The sequence below is a fragment of the Ostrinia nubilalis genome, chromosome 24, assembly GCF_963855985.1.
Source record: "Ostrinia nubilalis chromosome 24, ilOstNubi1.1, whole genome shotgun sequence".
NCBI classification, from domain to species: domain Eukaryota; kingdom Metazoa; phylum Arthropoda; class Insecta; order Lepidoptera; family Crambidae; genus Ostrinia; species Ostrinia nubilalis.
Genome location: NC_087111.1, coordinates 2,200,520 through 2,219,740, shown reverse-complemented (window position 1 = coordinate 2,219,740; position 19,221 = coordinate 2,200,520). Strand labels below are relative to the sequence as shown.

General features: G+C 35.0%; 1 protein-coding gene across 1 annotated transcript in view; it reads right to left on the bottom strand.

The window, feature by feature from the left end:
• The window catches only part of LOC135083713 (octopamine receptor beta-1R-like), a 101,186-nt gene extending 81,965 nt beyond the window's left edge, over positions 1-19,221 (bottom strand). Inside the window, exon 1 of the mRNA XM_063978428.1 lies at positions 19,089-19,221. The gene's annotated coding sequence lies outside the window, so the exon portion shown is untranslated. The remainder of the gene's footprint in view (positions 1-19,088) is intronic.

Here is a 19,221-nt window from a genome sequence, read left to right as displayed (position 1 = left end):
TTTTAGCAGGAAGGTGCTGGATGCAGGCCGCTACCAACCAGCTACTAGGCGATGTGGAAGTCATTGTGGGAGGCCTATGTTCAGCAGTGGACGTCCTGTGGCTGAAATGATGATGAATTTAATATAATGATTTTTTTTATGCGTATCAAGGCAGTTATTAGACCACAATCGCACCTGATGTTAAGTGGGATGCAATCTAGGATGGTGCATATCTGCCCTGTAAGTGCCTATTCACTATCGCCTTGAAAAGGCCCGGATTATAGTTTTCGGGAAAGACAGCAGCAGGCAACGAATTCCAGTCCCTAGCTGTTCGCATTATAAAAGAGTCACTGAAACGCTTAGTGCGAGCTGGTGGAATGTCAACAATATAGGGATGGTACGCTAACCTGCGTCTGGTTCCCCGATGATGGAATGATGGATGATAGACCTAAATCAACAGGAATAATCTACATTTCGTAATCAACAATTTGTTAAAAAATAGACCTAAAACAATTCTAATACAGCTGAAAATTATTACAGCAAATGTTTCAATTACCTTTGATACGTGCTGAAGCAAAATAAAAACGTCAATTAGACTTAATTGAAGGGGATTCCCCAAATAATTTTGATAATGTACGTTTATTATTCTTTCTTTGACTCGTCTTATTTCTAATTAAGTTGTCTGACATTTGAGACATTTATAAAGCATTATTTAGAGATATTTTGAGAATTTAATAATGATCTCAGTCACTTATAACTTATGACAATTTTATCTAGATGAAGTTTAGGTTTTATTTTTTCGAGAAGTTCGCTCAAAGTTACTCTCGACACCACTCACAAGTAAAATTATTAAATTTAAAATTTTGTAATTCATTTTCTTTTTGCAGAAGGCTTTTAAAAAGCACTTTTACACGTCCCAGTATTAACCCTACCACTGCTTCGGGACAATAAATGGGCCAGTGCTGAGAAGAAGCGATACTTATTCGAAAACAATTCTCTTTTCTATACAAATACAATGATTTGAACAACAAAGCTTGCAAGTTTTGGTGAAAGACATGAAACAAAATACTTATTTTTGTTTAAATTACAAATTATTTGTAATAGTAAGTAGGGCACTTATTATATTCCCGTATTTCCCATTAATCTTTCCAGCTAAGCTAAATATTATGGTTAGGTATGTTAGGAGTGGATTCACCACAATAATCCGGCAGTCGATGGGAATCGAACTACTGATCGAGAATTTGAAGTGATGTGGTGCACTGTTTTGTTTCATTTACCAACACTTATGCATGTTCACGAACAATTACCTACTTAGTGGTAAATAATCTGCCAACTTGAGTATTAAGAGCCATTTTACATTTTCGTGCGAATTTCTAAGATTTTGGAAGCATGAATTACTATCTTAAGCAACACCCAGATATTATTGAATAACTGCGAAAGATAGGTCAATCCTTAGTGTTGACCATTAATGAAACGGATTTACTAAAACTCTTTTGCTTAATTCTCAGTGCCCCATCTCCCACAACCATTTTACGGAAAAATTGCCGCAGACTCAATTTCAAAGTCCTGTATCTATTATTTATGCTCATATAATAAGTTATATATTCTTGTTGTCCATTAATGAAATGGATTCTTGAATTTCACTACCATTATTGAGTAAAATTTAAAAATAATTTGGCAAATTTGAAGATTAACGTCACATTTTGATCGTGGTTTTTGGTTTAAAAACACAGCAATAACTGCAATAAAAGTATCCCAAAATAAAGAATATGCATTGTAGAATAGATTTCTACAGTTATTGTTTAAATATTAGTAACCACTTTGTCAAAATATTGATGTGAATATCAGTATAAATTACAATACGCAAGCCGACATCGATTAGTATGGCGCGAGCGCCCGTCAAGGCAGGACCTGTGTCACTTTTCCCGCCATGACGTTTACGTGCGTTCGTGTCGTGAAACGGTGATTTATACGGCGACCAAATACATTTGATACTATGCCGAGAGGTCCCTGTTTCAAGTCGGCCGTTTAGTGTAGTGGTTCGAAACGGACTAATATGCCGAGAGGTCCCGGGTTAGATTCCCGGCCGAGCAGAAACTGAAATGATGAATTTTTTTGACGGGTCTGGGTGTAACTATGTATAATTATGTATGTATTTATTTTAATTAATAAATTATTTAAAAAAGTATGTAAGTGGTATACTTATCTGTTACGGTTAATGTGATAAATTTAAAATTATGAATAATCGCTGGTTATTATGAATAATTACCGACAGGCGAGGTAAAAGTGATAAATTAATCACATTTATCAGTGATTATTTTATCATGTAATCTTAATACTAACAAATATCATAAAAGAGAACACCGGCTCGTGTACAGCGCTCATGTACAGCCTCACATTTTGAACGTTTTGATATCATTTATTAATATAATTTGGCATAGTGAGTTTGGACTGTTTTTTGCGTTACGTTACTTTCCCATAATGCCTATAAAACATTGTTTTGATTTAAAGTGAAAAATAAGTTAAGGAGCGGCGGGGGTGGCCCTTTTTAGATTTATACACACATAAATGATCTCATATTAATCACATTTACCAAATCATGAGGTAATTATTCATAATAACCGGCGATTATTCATAATTTTCACATTTATCATATTTACCGTAACATTTATATTTTATGCATAATTAATTTATTAACTTCTAATATATATTATATATTATCCTATTAATAGATGAAGTGCTTCGTATTTTAATAAAATTATTACCTGACTAGGTTAAAAAGGTGTAGAATGTTATTTTGGAGATAACTTGCTTCCATAGAGAGAGATGCTAGCTAAGTAATGCGCTGAGTTCGAAACTCAGTGTCGCATTAGAAATTCACACACACAAAGAAATCAAAATATGTGCTCATTATCCACTCTGGTATTAGTATTTAACGTTCGAATAATCTTTAGTACTATGCAAGCAATGTAAACTGTTTACATTATGACGTCGCTGCACAGTGTTTTATTTTGGCTTAGAAGCGGACATCCCTGTTTTATTAATTCAATCGTTAGATATTACTATTATGTATAAAATTCATGAAGGACCTAGTAGTTGTATTTGTTTAGTTTCGAAGAAATATTTGATTTTGTGATTTTATAAAAAAAAAAACAGTTTTAGAAGCATATTTTCTAAAAAAATTACATTAAGTCAGAATTTTGTAAATAAATTTACCTATCACTATAACGTCTACCTTTATGCAAAAATAAATGGTTATTGCTGCAGTAATTTAGGAATTATTTAATAATTTATGATTTTCAGAAAACATTTTTTTCTCCGTTGTCCTAGAAAATTGGCAGCTATATTTACTTTATATTGATACATGATATAATTATCTATAATACCTGAAAATATTACTTGCCTATCCCGTGGGAGTTCGAAGATATTTTAATTTCTATGAGTTTAGAAAATTTATATGTAAATAGGGTTGTCATCCGAATATTTTTTAGATTTTTAAATGCCGTCCGTAACAATACGGTTTTAATGCCTTTGTTAGATAACTATTGAAATTCATTGCTTTTACCATTATTAATTTGTCTGGTCGAGTTTGATAATTATAGAGTTGGCCCTGTGGCGGCTTATTGGAAATCCTATCGTTTTCGAAACATCGTTATACAGGGTGTCCCGTAATGTAACGTCAAGCCGAAACTGGGTGTTGAGGCAAGTTATGCTGGTTATCAGAAAAATATAAAAAAAAATCTATGTGGCATTTTGTCAAAATAATAGGCATTTAAAAAAAAACAAAAAATTCTACTCCCGGTGACGGTCTTTTTACTCGTGTTGCCACAAATCTTCACTTTTTCCAAATTTTTTTGTTGTTATGTAACCCTGAATAATGCTTCTCTAAATTGTTATCAAAATTACAAAACCAGCTGCTCCAGCTTGGATGAAAAAAATACATTATTCCCAAAAAAATTTTGAAAAAAAATTTTTTGCCTAGTTTAAACTGACTGTACTGAAAAAAAATTGTACTACGCGAGTATGGCAAGTGACGTCATAATTTGGCGCATTTAGTAAGGATTTCAAAATGGTAAAACACTTGGTAAATTCTTGCTGTGATTGTCGACAATTTTTGTTTTTTTGGAAATAATCCCGTTTTTAACTTTATCTACCTTGGTTAAAAATTATTATTCTAATGTGCCCAAAATTCAAGTTTCTGGCTTAAGTGAGGTGGAGAAGCCATTTTAAAAGGTATGAGCGGGACGGAGAGGTCCATCTTACCAAGCAGGGATATTATGGATATCCGTAACCATAACCGAAACTATCGGATATCCGAAATAAAAAAATATCAATAACCGTAACCGAAACTGATTCAAAAGTTACGGATAGTTTCGGATAAAGGTGGAGTCTAAGGGTACAAGTATTCCAAACTGCAAAACTCTATGAAATCTGCAGTATACACGCCGCAGCTGCAATGCCGCGCTGCCGATTTCATAGAATTTTGCAGTTTGCGGTTGCAGTTTGCGGTCTGCGGCCCGTCTTGGAATTGTACCTTAAATTTTAATATTTGTTACCAACTTGTCTGGCATTCCCTGGCACCATCTAATATGCCAGCCTGTTTTACCTTTATCATACATAGGTGTCGTCTTAGTTGGTACATAAAGTAGCTATGTGGGTCACGCAGCATCTTGCTATTTGAATTATACCTACATTTTTGAAATTCTAATAATTCCGTAACCGAAATTATCCGAAACTTTCAGATAATCTGAAATGATTTCATACCCGTGACCGTAACCGAAACCGGTATAATATTATTCTAATATCCGTAACCGTATCCATAACCAAAACTTCATATCCTTATTATCCCTGTTACCAAGTACAAGTGCAGGCAGAGCAGGTAGTAACGGCGCGCACGCACGGGTGACTTTTGTCACAGTATGTCAACTACTAATTACTGTCATGATGACAAAAGTTTCTTGAATTTTGGGCACATTAGAATAATAATTTTTAACCAAGGTAGATAAAGTTAAAAACGGGATTATTTCCAAAAAAACAAAAATTGTCGACAATCACAGCAAGAATTTACCAAGTGTTATACCATTTTGAAATCCTTACTAAATGCGCCAAATTATGACGTCACTTGCCATACTCGCGTAGTACAATTTTTTTTCAGTACAGTCAGTTTAAACTAGGCAAAAAATTTTTTTTCAAAATTTTTTTGGGAATAATGTATTTTTTTCATCCAAGCTGGAGCAGCTGGTTTTGTAATTTTGATAACAATTTAGAGAAGCATTATTCAGGGTTACATAACAAAAAAAAAATTTGGAAAAAGTGAAGATTTGTGGCAACACGAGTAAAAAGACCGTCACCGGGAGTAGAATTTTTTGTTTTTGTTTAAATGCCTATTATTTTGACAAAATGCCACATAGATTTTTTTTTATATTTTTCTGATAACCAGCATAACTTGCCTCAACACCCAGTTTCGGCTTGACGTTACATTACGGGACACCCTGTATATGTTGCAGTCAAAACTCATAATCGATCAAAACCACTTTTGAGTGCAAATTTCAGTTAATAGTGGTTTTGACCGATGCCCTTAGTCAATATTACTTTGGACAATTTTTTCTAGTCGTAACTTCGAACTCCCACGGGATAGGCAAGTCATATTTTCAGGTATTATAGATAATTATATCATGCATCAATATAAAGTAAATATAGCTGCCAATTTTCTAGGACAACGGAGAAAAAAATGTTTTCTGAAAATCATAAATTATTAAATAATTTCTAAATTACTGCAGCAATAACCATTTATTTTTGCATAAAGGTAGACGTTATAGTGATAGGTAAATTTATTTACAAAATTCTGACTTAATGTAATTTTTTTAGAAAATATGCTTCTAAGACTGGTGGTATCCTTCCGTTTGGCCAAATTACTTTTCGCCAAATTTCACTTCGCAAACAACTTATCGCCAAAGTTTCATTTCCCAAATGAACTTTTAGCAACTGTACTTTTCGCAACTAATTCATTTGGTCAAATTATCATTTGGCAAAATTTTACTTGGCAAATGTTTATATAGCAAATGTTTTATTTTGCCAAATATTATATCCCAAATAATTTGTTTGGTCAAATTGACACTTCACATACTTATTACCCACAAATCAAAGCATACGATCATGGTTTTCACAAGAATTTTAGGCAAAACAAAGAGATTGCAGAAAATAGGATGGTTGCAGAAAGTAGGTATTGCAGAAAATAGTAGGTTAGGTTAGGTTAGAACAGTGACCCTTAATGCGCGAAGGCGAGCGAAGCGTGCCGCGGCAGCGGCCGCCGAGCGCCAGAATCACCTCTATTGTTAATGAATCATTTGGAAATTTCGATAAAAAGAATGAAATAAGAAAATTAATTTAGAAGAAATTTTATATTAACTACCCACTAAACAAAATAATAACCACAAGCTAATTTGTATTCCATTCTATGCACCAATCAAATTATTTTGTAAATAGTTTATCGTGAAATATTTTTGCCAAATGAAACATTTGGCAAAACATACTTTGCCAAACAATAATTTGCTAAACAATAATATGCCAAAAACGACATTTGCGAATTAAAAGTTTGCAATAAGTTGTTTTGCCAAATGAGAATTTGCCAAATGAAAATTTGCGAAACGTTGTTTGCGATGTGATAATTTGGGAAACGTTTTTTGGCCAAACATTAGTAATCCAAGACTGGTTTTTTTTATAAAATCACAATATCGAATATTTCTTCGAAACTAAGCAAATACAACTACTGGTTCCTTCATCAATTTTATACATAATAGTAATATCTAACGATTGAATTAATAAAACAGGGATGTCCGCTTCTAAGGCAAAATAAAAGACTGTGCGCTGCTGTCATCATTGCTTTCACAAGCAATATGTTCTGTTTTTGGGCATATTGTTGCGACACCGGCTCAAGGCTCAACGGGGCGGCTCTTGTCACATCTCCCTTAAGTTTCTGTGATCTGTGCTTGCTTCGAAATTGATGTCAATTAAATATTCCTTAGAGCTTTTGATTTAAATTATTTTTTTATTTTGACACGTGTTTGAAAAATCAAGGTCAGTTTGCAAGAAAACGTAACATTGCAACTCGCAATGTCTCAACATTGATAAGGAGATTCCATTGTAAAGTCTGTATTCGTTCCTAGGATTCCCCTAATACCATCAAATTAAAGAGAATTCAAGAGAGTGCAGTTTCCCATCTCATGCTTAGGGGCCACGGTTTAAAATAGCGTGGTTGCATAGAGCCTACAACGGGCAACCACGTGCGCTGCTCATACTAATTTTCGACACAAAAGCAAGTGTTGGCGCCCTCACGAGTTTTAGCGGAGTGCCATATGGTAGCGGGAGTAGACTTAAGGGAAATCTATGCTTCTCCGACGGCCAGTTGTATATAGCATGCTCCAGAGTATGCGCACAATTCTGGTCAACGCTAGGGATGGATAAGTGTCGCTGTCGCTGGCGACAGGGTCTTCTTTTTCAGGGTTCATGGCGTAGGTCTCAGGCAAAATGAAATCCACTCGTAGAAATTAATAAACTCAGTGTATTCACGAGAATAATTACACACAGCACTAGAGTCGTATCGGAACTGAGTGAACCAACGGTTTTGCGATAGGAACGTCCGACCCGAGTGATAGTTGAACACAGACTGCCTAGTACTGCTGTGCTGTACTGTAAAGTTTCATCAAAATCTGTTCAGTAGTTTTTGCGTGAAAGAGTAACAAACATCCAGACATCCATTCAAACTTTCGTATTTATACTATTAGTAAGACTAGTAACAAGTAAGATAGTTAGATGAAATATTTTAGTTATTTGTTTAATAATTATTATTATTATTTATTTATTTATTTCTTAGCTCTGTCTGATAATGGATCTGGAGGAGTTGCAATGGCCACCTCCATTGCAACTCCGTAACAAAACAATAGAACCCCATGGAGTTTGGGATTGTGTGATTCGCCTTGACGAATACTTCGTCCCTAAATGATATCCAGGGTCCGATGATAGAGCTGTAAGAGGGCATTTTTTTTTTCACTATGTGACTGTCTTTATTTTGTACTTAATATATATTTTACATATTATACCTATTCGTGTTTCATTATTATTAATCGAAATATAAAATTTTTTGAAAGATTACATAAACTCTATTAAAATTTTAAATTAATTTATCAAGTTTTAATACCTTATTCTACCTTAATATTAATAACTTATATCAAGTCTTAATACGGTCACGGCTCAAGATTTTTTTGTCCATTTCGGCGTTCTTTTTACTCTTTTTACGTTGCGTTGACAGTTTGTACCTAAATTCGCGCGGAACTTTTTTGTGAAATGGCTCTTAAGTATTTCGTCGCTTGCCTCTCGAACTAACGTATCTGACATTTTTTTTGAAACTTGAGTTATCTACACCATCATAATCAGTTTTGCAAGACGAATCGATCTGTCTAATCGCCTGAAAATTTTGCAAATGTCAGTTACGTCAGTCAGAGAGGCAAGCGACGATTTGGCTAAACACATTTAAAAAAACAAAACAACTCTATCCTTGGTTTGTACTATATTACTGTAAATAACAAACGACAAAAGTCTGTCGAACTAAATTACAAAAACACCGTTTAAAATCATAGTTACGGTTAAAGTTAAGGTTAAGCTTCACTTTCCCGCCAAGAAGTCTCCACAGACTTAGGCTGAGTTGCACCACTCTATTTTAACCGTGACTTTAACGATAACCGGTGTATTTTGTATGAAGTTTGACAGATTTTTGACGTTTGTCAAAGTTAAAGTAAGATGGTGCAACCCAGCCTTAATATCAAACCTAATATCTATGATAGAAATAAGAACTACGTGTTAGCAGCGACTTATCGTTCCTACATCTTTATGTTGGCAATGATTGATGTATGTAGCAAGTACCAACTTAACAAATCCCGCCACTGCCAAGGTTTTCCTAACCTGTTATTTACTACACTTTAACATTCGTCCATTTTTCATGAAGATTCATGGCGCGGACATTCGTGCCATGTTATTCTGGTTATTAATGATTCCGTAACGATGGTCGTTAATTCTCATTTTTATGCTTTCCCAAAACTGCCATGCCGGTTTGGTTTTCAATTGGAAAATTGAAAAGTTTATTATCATTATCCCAATAAAAAAGTGTTTCCGAGTAGTGTCTAGTAGGTAAAAATTTTTTTAGGCAACTAGCCTATTAGGCTAAAATTTTTTTAGTCCGTAATGTTTAATATCAAAAAATATTGGACACGTATAATTTTATTTGTCAATCTAACAAATAATTACATAGTTATGGTGCGTTGAAGTTGCGCACGACGTCACAACGTGCGGCATTTTTAAGCAAGCGTTGACGTCACGGGCCTCTTCTTATGAACTTTGGGGCGCTTTATCTCTTTAAATTTTCATTAGTTTGAAAAAGTGAAAAATACGAGTAGAGTATTTTTTGATAAGTTAACTGACGGACTAATTAAAACTCTTGCTTTTTGACCCAGGCAACATCCCCATTATAATTGGATATAATATACTTTTTATGGGTGGTCAAATCGAGGTAAATGTATTTTGCAATATTTTTGCCTTCACTTGTGAAATCTAAAGCTGAAGAGTATTTTTTTTTCTTTTTCATTTGATTGATCGCGCTAATTTCAGGAATTGCTGCATGCCTGGTTTAATTTGAAAAAATATTTTTGTGTTAATAACTCCATTTATTCAGGAATTAGCTATAAAACATTACTCTACGACCAATAGGAGCGGGGCATCAATGAAAACTATTGGAAAACGGGAAAATTTTAATAATTTCCACGCATACAAAGTCGCAGGCATTGCTAGCACATATTATGTGGTGCTAGTGTAAATAAAATTAATCTTACTGCTCTCCTTCATTCAAGAAGGAAGAAGATATTAACCGTATGAATGAATCACATCCATTCAATAAAATACCTTACACGTGACAGAACCATACCTACTCACAAACAACAAAGCATATCAAGCTGTACATTTTTATTGAAAAATAACACCTATTACAAGTAAGGTAAGATGCCACAGTATTTACGTTTACTGTAAGGGAGAGTTGTAACAGAGGAGAGTTGTGACATTGTCGATTTTTTGGAACTTATTAACTTACTAGCGGCCGTCCGCGACTTCGTACGCGTGGACCCCGTTTTACCCACTTACGAGTTGAATTTTGCAAAATCCCGTCTTAGTGAGCACCTACGTTCTAAAAGGAACCCCCATGCAAAATAAGAAGAAGCACTTGTAGTTTCTGAGATCTCGTGACCTTTCGCTTTTATAGATAATATTATACAGGGTGTCCCAAAAACAATGGATAACCCTGTAACCATCGATAGGCCTCGGCATGATCTCCCTAACATCCAATTTTGACCCCAGTAAAAATATCACCGTTTTCAAGATTTTCAAGTTTTTGTGCATTTTTAGAAAATTTCCACCTGCGATTACTTTTTCTCATGCCATTTCTACAAATGAGGATACTTTTCAATCTAGTTTTTTTCCTTATTACAAGGGATAGTTGGGCTATCAAAAAAAAAGATTAAAGTTCAACAAACTAGTTTAAAAGTATGAAAATTTTAAGAAATTGCAGAGAAGAAGGAAAAATGAATTCATTGTCTTGCAATTTTGATCAGCCATCGTGTAAAAAAAATGTAGGAAGACCATCGTGCCCATTACCTAAAAAAGTTCCTTGGTTAATTAAGATTCTAAAAAGGTATCACAAGCATAGTGGCATTAAATACAAATGGATAATTTTTAGCGTAGGAATTTTAATAAAGCAACATTTAATCATCATCATCATCATCATTTCAGCCATAGGACGTCCACTGCTGAACATAGGCCTGTACCCCAATGATTTTCATAATGACCGCTTGGTAGCGGCCTGCATCCAGCACCTTCCTGCTTACCTTTATGAGGTCGTCGGTCCACTTTGTAGGTGGACGTCCTACGTTGCGCTTTCAGGTACGTAGCCTCCACTTTAACCCTGCTGCCTCAGTTCTGCAAACTACTGTGCCCTGCCCATTGCCACTTCAGCTTGCTGATCCGTCGAGCTATGTCAGCGAATTTAGTTCGTTTACGGATCTCCTAATTTCTGATACAATTTCGTAAAGAAACCCGAGCATAGCCCCTTCCATCATCCTGTCATGTAATCACAAAAACGCAGAACGGACGGCCAATGGGGCAACAGGGTTCAAGTGGAGGCTACGTACCGGAAAGCGCATCGTAGGACGTCCACCTACAAAGTGGACCGACGACCTCATAAAGGTAAGCAGGAAGGTGCTGGATGCAGGCCGCTACCAAGCGGTCATTATGAAAATCATTGGGGTACAGGCCTATGTTCAGCAGTGGACGTCCTATGGCTGAAATGATGATGATGATGATGATGATTAAATGTTGCTTTATTAAAATTCCTACGCTAAAAATTATCTATTTGTATTTAATGCCACTATGCAGTCCTAGTTTAAGTATTACGAAAAAAACTCATTTTTGCAGTTTTCATACTAGTTGCTATTCAAGTAGCCATAAGATAAAAATAATACAGAATACATAGGCTTGTGACACTTTTTTAGAATCTCAATTAACCAAGGAAGTTTTTAAGGTAATGGGCACAATGGTCTTCCTACATTTTTTTTACACGATGGCTGATCAAAGTTGCAAGACAATGAATTAATTTTTCCTTCCTCTCTGCAATTTCTTAAAATTTTCATACTTTTAAACTAGTTTGTTGGACTTTAATCTTTTCTTTTGATAGCCCAACTATCTCTTGTGATAAGGAAAAAACTAGATTGAAAAGTATCCTCATTTGTAGAAATGGCATGAGAAAAAGTAATCGCATGTGGCAATTTTCTAAAAATGCACAAAAACTTAAAAATCTTGAAAACGGTGATATTTTTACTGGGGTCAAAATTGGACGTTAGAGAGACCATGGCAAGGCCTATCGATGGTTACAGGGTTATCCATTGTTTTTGGGACACCCTGTATATGTATAGATCAGCGACAGCGAGTATTTGTTAGCTCGAGACTTGAACTAAAAAACGCGCACTGTTACGAGGTCGCTAGTACCTAGTTAATTCCAAAAAATCGACAATGTCACATGTAACAACTCTCTTCTGTGACAACTGTCCTCGTTCTCCCCTACAGTTATGTAGTCTACAAATAGCTTTGTCGTGTAGTAGTTAAACTGATTATATTATTGCTACATGCGATTGTAATCACGTATATTGTATGTGGGATGGGATTTCCGATAGAATTATTGATATAAACTATAACTATTTACATAAGAAAACAGTATTGATATTATTATGTTCTCGTAGGTATTTTTAATCCTACAGCACTACTCAATAAGAATTTTACGGTTCTCGGTGTAAATCCTCATTTAATATAGGTTTGGATGTCATGATGTCTGGAGGATGTTTGTTACTCTTTCACGCAAAAACTACTAAACGGATTTTGTTGAAACTTTACAGTATTACTGTTTATAACCCAGATTAACATATAGGCTATAATTTATGACGATCTGTGACATACTAAATTTCACGCGGGTGAAACCGCGGGCAAAAGCTTAAGAGAATAATACACTATGGTTCATAAAGAACCTCCTCCTTTTTTTTGACGTCGGTTAAAAAGTAAGATTTGACAGTTGACAGATTGTCTTTTGTTTTTTTAATGCCAATTGCGGAGAAAGTTACTTGAAAATAGTAAAGTGAAGCTTTAAATAAACAGCCTTTTCTGGCAACCAGTTTTACAACTGCAATGAAAACTACAAAAGAGCGAATGTATTTAACGAACGCAGCAAATCGAAAGTAGTTTAGGAAAAACAATCGAATTGCGGATTCGATTACATGTTTGGCATCGCAACAAGTAATCTGACGATCGGAACATCGGCCCTGATCGATGGGCGGCGATCCATCATCGTTAGACCGCTGACCGCGAATGTTACGATCATTACGCCTCTGTGGTCCAGTACTAGTCTGTCTCGAGTGGTCTTGGGTTCAAATCAAGTTGAACAACACTTTGTTTTTAGTCCAGTAGAATTAAACACAAAAATGAATTAAATCGGAAATAATTCCTACAAAAGATTTTGTTGCTTTAATGGCTTCATTGGTTGCCCATTAATACTCTCCTAGGTTTTCGACTTCGACGGAGTTGTGCTTAAGTGGTGGGGGCCCCCGAAAGGGGCGCTTTTTCGGTTTTCCGGTTATACCGCGTAAAGGACTTACCCTATCGATAAGTAGTCTTCCTGACGGTTGAAGGGCATTTAATCCTGCATTAAATAAGACCAAATTCATATGTTTTGGACAAACCGTTCTCGTGCAAATGTTCGGCAAAGTAGAAAATATGTGTATAATTAATGACCCTCTCCACGTCCAATAGCTCGTCACCCATAGGCTCCCAAGCCTTGTAAAGGGTCGCCTTAACCAAGGTAACCCTATCAAGGCTTACGAGCTGGATGCGCCTATCCTTGTTCGTCCCAGCCGTTCCTTATCTGCGGTTGCTGCACCTCTTCCTGACACTCACCTGAACGACTCTGTGTTACCTACTGTGGCTGCCCCTCTTCCTGGTATCCTCCTGCACGACTACGTTGCCGAGCCGTATGCCTGGTCTAAGGTTCGACGCCAAAAATCAACAACAACAAGTTCATATTAAAACGCTGAAGAGTTTTTTGTTTGTTTGTTTGAACGCGTTAATCTCAAGAATTACTAGTTTGATTGAAGTAATTATTTTTGTGTTGAATAGCTCATAAATTGAGAAAGGCTATAGGATATATACAATCACTCTACGACTAATAGAGGCGAAGCAGTAAAGAAAAATGTTGCAAGCACGGAAAATAGTATTTAAACTATTTTCACGCGTACGAAGTTGATTTTGTGGCGTCGAACCTTGGACCAGGCATATGGCTAAGCAATGCAATCGTACAGGAGGGTACAAGGAAGAGGGGCAGCCACATTAGGTAACACTGAGTCGTCCTGGAGAGTGCCAGGAAGAGGTGCAGCAACCGCAGTTAAGGAACGGCTGGGACCAACAAGGATAAGCAAATCCAACTCGTGAGCCTTGACAGGGATACGCTGGTTAAGTCGACCCTTTACAAGGCTTGGGAGCCTACGGATGACGAGCTATTGGACGTGGAGAGGGTCATTAATTATACACATATTTTCTACTTTGCAGAACATTTGCACGAGAACGGTTTGTCCGAAACATATGAATTTGGTCTTATTTAATGCAGGATTAAATGTCCTTCAACCGTCAGGAAGACCACTTTTCGATAGGGTAAGTCCTTTACGCGGTATAACCGGAAAACCTAAAAAGCGCCCCTTTCGGGGGCCCCCACCACTTAAGCACAACTCCGTCGAAGTCGAAAACCTAGGAGAGTCTTAATGGGCAACCAATGAAGCCATTAAAGCAATAAAATCTTTTGTAGGAATTATTTCCGATTTAAAAGCTAATTCTACTGGCCTATTTAAAAATAAATCACTTTGTGTATGTACATTAATCGTTAGTTCGCTGACCGCGAATGTTACGATCATTACTAGAGTCCAATGCCAGAGTCGAGAGACAAGCAGGACCTGGGTTCGATTCCCAGATGTGACATCAGATAGTTTTAAATCACGTTGTGTATTTATCATCGTTAGTTCTAGTAGTTCGGGAATAAGTCCCGACTAAACTATCGGCAAATAAGAAGTAGGTATTTGTTCTGCGGGGAATCTGGGGACAAAAAACATAGGATAGTTTTTATACCGATTCGTGAAAGGAGGCACTTGTAACAGACTAAAATTCACTAGTAACAAAACTCAAAACTAGTAAATAATAAAGAGAGAGTTTATCTAGCCTACATTAAAATCGTAAAGATTATACTAATCTAATAAATCTGAGCCAAGTATTTACCTTATTATGGCCCTTTTCTCTATCAGTACAAACATCGTAAGAACACTTTACTTTGCAAATATACTTATTATGTTTGAGTTACTTATCTAAAAACGCGTGATTTATGCTCAAGTTAATTAAAACAGATTTCCAGAAAAACCAAGCAAGCTAAAAATGCGCCATTTTTTGTGATTGTGATAGATGCTACTTTACTACAAAAAATAAAATAAAAAAATAAGTGATACTCATTAACTGAAGTCAACAGCATACTGTGATACTGTTGACTGTATTCATTAAATAGACTGAAAACTGAATCTGAAATTGACAGCCGACTGCAGCATTCATGTTTGAAAGAAAGATAACATTTGATAATCAATTTGTTGCGGAATCGCATACAACTTTTTGTAGTGTCAAAGATCTTGAAAAATGAATTATCGTAATTATCAGGTTACTTAGTCTCCATTGCAAGATGAGCCTCTTTAATTTACCAGACAAACAGAGGATTTGGCCACTCTCTCTCTACGATGGCCAAACGGGTTGGTCAGATTAGTGCAGCATAACAATAGACATGTTGACACCACAGTCAATTGACGTACTTTTTAAAACTGTCAAAACGAAACTCTCCCATAGATTTTGTATGGCACTACAAGCAAGTGACATCACTATTTTGTCGACCCAATTAAACTACTTTTTTCAATTACAATTCGAACAAAAATCGAAATTTACAGGTAGTTAATTTAAAATAAATTAGATTTTTAAGACCAGAATGAAGAGTCTTTTTAAAACAGTTGTGGTTTCGAATTATTGGGGTATGGTGTCAAACTGTCTATAGTAATAATACAGCAGGAGACAAAAATGATAAGCAAAAAATTTGTGTGTGGAAAAATGATTTTTCCTACATTAGAGTGATGTGTGCCGCAGCGATGCAAAAAACAAAGAGCTCATAGTAAACATTGCCCTAAAAAAGGCAAAACTGATTTTCAGCTCTTGCTAGAAAATCTAACAACGTTATTGAAAGGACATTGTCAGAAACCGCCTTAGATTCCTGGGCACAGCAGTAAAGTATCAAAATTAATCTCTTACTTTTTGAATACTTAAATATTAATTAGATTGTAACGGACACTTGAGGATTAGAAAATGAAATAATAAAAGTCTTTTATATGTATTCCATAATACTATGACGACATCCGGACATTTTAGGGCGTGGCCTGCTCCATATCCTATGAAGTTCCATAATTTGTGTCGATAAAATCTATGTAAAATCGGCACAAGGCAATGCCGTACTTCATTGTTAGGAATCCATGTAATAGTGATGTTGACTGCGGTCATCATAGACAATAAGATACCGATCTTGTAAATAAAATAAATCGTCCAAATTGCTACAGTATAACTAGATTTTAATTAAAAGTTAAAAATATATTGCACGATACTACAAGAAGCTATCTAATGTGTCCAACTGGTCGAAGGTCATGAATAAAATAAAAAGAATTGTGATCATAACACTGATATAGACAATGACAACAATATGGGATCATCTTTAATATATCTAACAGTTTCAAAATCCGATGAAAAATCCAATGCCGCTTAAAGTGAGAGAAATGTCTAAAGTTCTAATAGAATTGAAAGTTTTATTCGCTCAAAATGCTTATAACAATAATTGGTAATACATTTCAAATATTAAGTACCTTTATAATGTATCGATAGAACCAAAATGATGTCCTCTCAGCTTGGAAAGGGAAAACCCAGGATTGGGGGAGCGCTCCAGGCAATTTTCAGAACATTTCATAGGTATTAGTAAATAATATTTATTTTATTATTAAAATTAAATATTTTGATATTGATAAAATTGAATATATCTTTCGATTCAAATTCCGAATATTTTTCAATCGATAATAATTATCGAGAATTATTAATAATATTCAATTAAAAGTTGTTCAATCCCTAGTCATGCATAGACTAAGACGGTAACCATGGAGATAGTTAGTTTGGTAAGTCACGTGTTAAATGTCAAGAGTGGAAAGTAAACATAGGATTCATGTTATTTATTTACATGCAAAATGTAAGTAAGTAAATCATAAAAGTGGAACGCCGAGCTATTTCCAAAACCCGTCCAATATTATAATACAATTTGGCTGCGACAACTACAATACAGAATATCTCCCAAATCGATGTGCATAAAATAATATAATACAATACTAGTAAGTAAGAGGTTATGATAACAATATTGCTATTAATAAGTTTATAGAATTGGTCCGCCAGGAATAATTGTTCTTACATAAAGATTTGTGTCATTTAGAAACTAGAAAGTATTTTTTCGGCACTGTTGATCTAACGGCGAACAATGTATGGAGAACGAACATTGTCCTTTACAAAATAAAGCAAGAAACTCCTTACTTTTTCATGTGTTTCCTACTTAGATAATGTTAATAAATATTTGTTCTTAAAACAAAGCTAAAACTCGCTCAAAAATTTAGGAATTTGGCTAAGAGCCGTATTATCACATCATCTTATTAGCATTTTAATTATTTACTTTCTCTCACTCAGTGATAAAAATTTGATTATCATGTTTTTTAAAGAATTCGTGAAGTTATCTGTATTTATTCTGTGATGGGTTTTTTCATGTGCTCATTGAACTATCATTCTATGTCCTATACATAGAATGACGGTTCAATTAACAATTCAAAGACTTTAATTGATCATTTACAGTCATGTGAATACATCCCCAATTCTTACTAAAAGTAAAGGAAAACGCAGCGTGGGACGTCCACCGACAAGGTGGACCGACGACATCGTAAAGGTAGCAGGAAGACGCTGGACGCAGGCCGCTACCAACCGAGCAAAAAGGAGGCAAACGAGCAGACGGATCACCTGATGGTAAGTGATTACCGTGATGATGATTAATGAATAAGCTGTACGATGAACAGACGATTTCAAAAGCAACATAATATGTCACACGACTGTCCAGTTTTGCTGGATCCAGTAAAGCAGGTTCCCGGATTGAAAAATAAGTATTTTAATAACTAATATTTTGTCATTAATTCAACAAAACAAAAGACAAACAGCTAGGTCTTGTTAGCAATTTTTTTCACTACCCGATTTTATTTTTTAAATGGTAAACTAACGCCCATATTCACAAACATTACTATGCGGTCTCACAGTGCGCGTGAACGCACAGGGTGACATACGAAGAACCCAACACGAGCTCTATTCAACGCTGTGCGTTCGTTTTGCTGCTTCATTTAAGCAAGCATCGTCTGTGAATACGGGCGTATATTTTAAAATGATTACTTCCCCAAAATGGCCTTATCCTACTTTACAAAAAGTTAAAATTCAACAAGAAAAACGCTTACACAAACCTTTAAAGAAAATCTGATGAGAAAGACTAAGTTTGTTTTACTAATTCGTCGGTTAATTAACGTTAAAAAAGAATAAAAGATCAAATCCCTCACAAACAAACTTGGCAACTTGAAACAATGAAAATGAGAAGAATCTTAATTAAAAGTAGGTGTAACTTTAACTTTACAGTTGAAGCAACTACCTACTATTCATTTAACTTGATTTTAGTGTTTGTAAGTTAAATGAAAGTTAGTTAGGAAAAGAATGTTAATTAAAAAGGTTATTTGTTTCATCATTAGTACTACATGGTTTAAATATAAACCGATTTTTTTTTTGTTTTTCACAGTCACGAATTAACTTTTAATATTATCAAAACGAGAAAAAATATTTTATAGAAGAGTTCTTTTTCTGTGTGATTTGGTCTAAAATATCGTAAAATTATCATTATGCGAATTTTAGCATTTTAAGGAAATGCTCTGAATTTTATTTATACTAAGCTTGATTTAATTCGTTTACAAACACAATTGAAAAAAGAGGGTGGTATTGAGTTCTGCAATTTTAAATATTTCTAAATACCAGGAAATACATAAGAAATAGGTACAAAACAATAACACCACAAAGGAAAATTATAAGAGTACTGAAATAAACTTTTCAGAAGAATAAATCTGTTTTACGTTGGTACTGTTTTATCCTAATAAATCAACCTCAAAATATTCCGTTAATATTTCATGAATATCCATTAATTATTTCATAAAATATCTGTTCTTCAAACTCTACTGTTTTATTATTTGCGCATTGGTTACCATAAAATATTTTACGATCTGGCACTACTGGCTGGAAAATACATTCAGAAGAAATTCACTCAAACAAAGGACTTTTGACACAAAACTTACCTTAAAAAGTACCTGGCACTCACAGAAAAAAAACAACACTGCACTAAAAAAAACAAATCACTGTTCGGCGCGTGAAAATTCGAACGATTTTGACGTTTTACGTTTCGCGCGGGAAACGGGCGGCCGCTCGCCG